Genomic DNA, 5000 nt, shown 5'->3' with positions numbered 1-5000 from the left:
ACCGTAACCTAACCTATATCGTACCGTAACCTAACCTATATCGTACCGTAACCTAACCTATATCGTACCGTAACCTAACCTATATCGTACCGTAACCTAACCTATATCGTACCGTAACCTAACCTATATCGTACCGTAACCTAACCTATATCGTACCGTAACCTAACCTATATCGTACCGTAACCTAACCTATATCGTACCGTAACCTAACCTATGTCGTACCGTAACCTAACCTATGTCGTACCGTAACCTAACCTATATCGTACCGTAACCTAACCTATGTCGTACCGTAACCTAACCTATGTCGTACCGTAACCTAACCTATGTCGTACCGTAACCTAACCTATGTCGTACCGTAACCTAACCTATGTCGTACCGTAACCTAACCTATGTCGTACCGTAACCTAACCTATGTCGTACCGTAACCTAACCTATGTCGTACCGTAACCTAACCTATGTCGTACCGTAACCTAACCTATGTCGTACCGTAACCTAACCTATGTCGTACCGTAACCTAACCTATGTCGTACCGTAACCTAACCTATGTCGTACCGTAACCTAACCTATGTCGTACCGTAACCTAACCTATGTCGTACCGTAACCTAACCTATGTCGTACCGTAACCTAACCTATGTCGTACCGTAACCTAACCTATGTCGTACCGTAACCTAACCTATGTCGTACCGTAACCTAACCTATGTCGTACCGTAACCTAACCTATGTCGTACCGTAACCTAACCTATGTCGTACCGTAACCTAACCTATGTCGTACCGTAACCTAACCTATGTCGTACCTTAACCTAACCTATGTCGTACCTTAACCTAACCTATGTCGTACCTTAACCTAACCTATGTCGTACCTTAACCTAACCTGTATTGCGCCTTAACCTAACCTGTATTGCGCCTTAACCTAACCTGTATTGCGCCTTAACCTAACCTGTATTGCGCCTTAACCTAACCTGTATTGCGCCTTAACCTAACCTGTATTGCGCCTTAACCTAACCTGTATTGCGCCTTAACCTAACCTGTATTGCGCCTTAACCTAACCTGTATTGCGCCTTAACCTAACCTGTATTGCGCCTTAACCTAACCTGTATTGCGCCTTAACCTAACCTGTATTGCGCCTTAACCTAACCTGTATTGCGCCTTAACCTAACCTGTATTGCGCCTTAACCTAACCTGTATTGCGCCTTAACCTAACCTGTATTGCGCCTTAACCTAACCTGTATTGCGCCTTAACCTAACCTGTATTGCGCCTTAACCTAACCTGTATTGCGCCTTAACCTAACCTGTATTGCGCCTTAACCTAACCTGTATTGCGCCTTAACCTAACCTGTATTGCGCCTTAACCTAACCTGTATTGCGCCTTAACCTAACCTGTATGGCGCCTTAACCTAACCTGTATGGCGCCTTAACGTAACCTGTATTGCGCCTTAACGTAACCTATATTGCGCCTTAACGTAACCTATATTGCGCCTTAACCTAACCTATATTGCGCCTTAACGTAACCTATATTGCGCCTTAACGTAACCTATATTGCGCCTTAACCTAACCTATATTGCGCCTTAACCTAACCTATATTGCGCCTTAACCTAACCTATATTGCGCCTTAACCTAACCTATATTGCGCCTTAACCTAACCTATATTGCGCCTTAACCTAACCTATATTGCGCCTTAACGTAACCTATATTGCGCCTTAACCTAACCTATATTGCGCCTTAACCTAACCTATATTGCGCCTTAACCTAACCTATATTGCGCCTTAACGTAACCTATATTGCGCCTTAACGTAACCTATATTGCGCCTTAACGTAACCTATATTGCGCCTTAACCTAACCTATATTGCGCCTTAACCTAACCTATATTGCGCCTTAACCTAACCTATATTGCGCCTTAACCTAACCTATATTGCGCCTTAACGTAACCTATATTGCGCCTTAACGTAACCTATATTGCGCCTTAACGTAACCTATATTGCGCCTTAACGTAACCTATATTGCGCCTTAACGTAACCTATATTGCGCCTTAACGTAACCTATATTGCGCCTTAACGTAACCTATATTGCGCCTTAACCTAACCTATATTGCGCCTTAACGTAACCTATATTGCGCCTTAATGTAACCTATATTGCGCCTTAATGTAACCTATATTGCGCCTTAATGTAACCTACGTTGCGCCTTAACGTAACCTACGTTGCGCCTTAACGTAACCTACGTTGCGCCTTAACGTAACCTACGTTGCGCCTTAACGTAACCTACGTTGCGCCGTAACGTAACCTACGTTGCGCCGTAACGCAACCCACGTTGCGCCGTAACGTAACCCACGTTGCGCCGTAACGTAACACACGTTGGGCCTTAACCCAACACACGTTGGGCCTTAACCCAACACACGTTGGGCCTTAACCCAACACACGTTGGGCCTTAACCCAACACACGTTGGGCCTTAACCCAACACACGTTGGGCCTTAACCCAACACACGTTGGGCCTTAACCCAACACACGTTGGGCCTTAACCCAACACACGTTGGGCCTTAACCCAACACACGTTGGGCCTTAACCCAACACACGTTGGGCCTTAACCCAACACACGTTGGGCCTTAACCCAACACACGTTGGGCCTTAACCTGCTCTGTAATTGTCATACGACGCGTTAAATTAGTGTAGTGTTGCCTAACTGCAACCCCCGCAATATAGTTTGCTACTCGCACTGCCCGGTCCCCAGTGTATCGCTTCATGTTAAACACCTTGCAGCTATACACTGTAATGTGGATGGCAGCAGGACGTACATGCTCAATGCCCTTTGCAGTTGTTCATTGGCATTTGCAGTTGTTCATTGGCATTTGCATGGCGAAGCACTTAGCCTACGCTGTGGTACGGCCTGTGTCAACTGTCCGCTGATGTTGTACGTCCAAATCACACACTGTACTGCACATTGGTCCTCATGTACTGAATGATACATCGTGGTACATGTGACCGTACAACGACTGCGCCAACAACGGCGAACCATGCGGTCCAAATGTTGTGCACTCAGCTACGTGTCGTCTCCCTATAAGAGCTGGATTGCAGTGTGGTATGCCCTGGATGGCGATCAGCATGAGCCGTCTGTTGATGTAGTGGCGCGTGTTGTCAGACGTAGTCGTCTCTTCTCACACACCGTGATAGCATGGTGCACTGCGTTCCACATCTGCGACATGCGACAGAGGCCGGTTGACAGTCGTTCGCGCAATGGACATCGCATACGTACGGGGGCCACCTTCCACGTGTTCGCGAAGCGTGCACATGTTGTTGCGTGTATGTGGGCAGACATAGTGTGTCGTGACACCTGACACAGGCATGCAACAATCGTTGAATTTGCAAATGGCGATGGACGCCTACGTTTGCTGGTGACGTTACGCAAATGAACAACTGGTAAACCGTTGTGGTGCGGTTGTTCTCGCTAGAGGTGAATCAGTGATGGCGACGATCGGTTGAGCTACCAACCGGTTGTTCCAGCGATACCCACCATGCCCACGAACGTGAATGGCATCTGGGTGTGAAGCGATACGCGGCGGTGGCTGGGTGGGACCGTCCCCGGCCGGTGAGGGGGGGCCTCCCGGCGTGCTGGCCGCGCGGTGCGTGGGCGCACGCGCTACAGCCGGCTGGTGGGGGCGGCCAGTGGCAGGCGCGCCGGCCGACGGAGGCGGCAGGCGGCGCAGCTGCGCGCCGGCGCACCCTGCACGCGGCGCCGTGCGGCCAAAGTAGGTCCTCGCGGGCCCGGTGCGAAGCGCGGTGGACATCTGCAGTGTGCTGGTCCGATTGAGGACTGTGTGCGCTGAGGATGCGCCGCCGCCCGGCGCTCGGCGCCGCGACGCCGTCTGCTGCTCGGTCGCCTCTGCGGTTCTCGCAGGTGGTTTGTATCGCAGCTGTGCGGACGTGTTGGCGCGTGCGCTGTGCTGGGAGAGTTCGCTTCGGCACCCAAGTGGGGCTTTTGTCCTTCTGTGGCGCTGGCGTTGGAGCTGCCGGTCACCGTAGGTGGCGCGTGTTGTCTCCCGCCGGCAATGCCACGACAGCACGCTCCCGGGCCTCTGTCGGCAGCGGCAAGCTCAGTTGGGAGCACGGGTGGTCGCACCTAAAGCGTCTACTCGCCAAACTCCGGGCGATTGCGCCTCTCTCGAACCCGACCAAGTACTTAGGACGGCGCTGCGCGCCGCCGGGACCTGAGAGGGTTTCGAGGTGTATGGTGCAGGGGAGCTCAGCCTCCTCCTGTTTGCAGAATAATTGAGCGGACGCTTGCGTGTTCGCGCGGGCCCCCGGGACACACTCCCGGGCGGCCGGCTGCTCAGCTCTAGTTGACGCAGCTCCCTGGTTGATCCTGCCAGTAGTCATATGCTTGTCTCAAAGATTAAGCCATGCATGTCTCAGTACAAGCCGCATTAAGGTGAAACCGCGAATGGCTCATTAAATCAGTTATGGTTCCTTAGATCGTACCCACGTTACTTGGATAACTGTGGTAATTCTAGAGCTAATACATGCAAACAGAGTCCCGACCAGAGATGGAAGGGACGCTTTTATTAGATCAAAACCAATCAGTCGGCTCGTCCGGTCCGTTTGCCTTGGTGACTCTGAATAACTTTGGGCTGATCGCACGGTCCTCGTACCGGCGACGCATCTTTCAAATGTCTGCCTTATCAACTGTCGATGGTAGGTTCTGCGCCTACCATGGTTGTAACGGGTAACGGGGAATCAGGGTTCGATTCCGGAGAGGGAGCCTGAGAAACGGCTACCACATCCAAGGAAGGCAGCAGGCGCGCAAATTACCCACTCCCGGCACGGGGAGGTAGTGACGAAAAATAACGATACGGGACTCATCCGAGGCCCCGTAATCGGAATGAGTACACTTTAAATCCTTTAACGAGTATCTATTGGAGGGCAAGTCTGGTGCCAGCAGCCGCGGTAATTCCAGCTCCAATAGCGTATATTAAAGTTGTTGCGGTTAAAAAGCTCGTAGTTGGATTTGTG

The 5000-nt window shown here is 50.9% G+C and overlaps 1 non-coding gene across 1 annotated transcript in view; it reads left to right on the top strand.

Annotated features, from left to right (window-relative positions):
* The first annotated feature begins 4340 nt into the window (after positions 1-4340).
* Positions 4341-5000, top strand: part of LOC124578108 — a 1910-nt gene continuing 1250 nt past the window's right edge. The window contains exon 1 of the ribosomal RNA XR_006972654.1: positions 4341-5000. This exon is cut by the window's right edge and continues 1250 nt beyond it. This is a non-coding gene — a ribosomal RNA (small subunit ribosomal RNA).

Source organism: Schistocerca americana, unplaced genomic scaffold (genome assembly GCF_021461395.2).
Source record: "Schistocerca americana isolate TAMUIC-IGC-003095 unplaced genomic scaffold, iqSchAmer2.1 HiC_scaffold_272, whole genome shotgun sequence".
NCBI lineage: Eukaryota > Metazoa > Arthropoda > Insecta > Orthoptera > Acrididae > Schistocerca > Schistocerca americana.
Note: the sequence above shows the minus strand (reverse complement) of the source record. Positions and strands in the feature narration are given on the sequence as shown.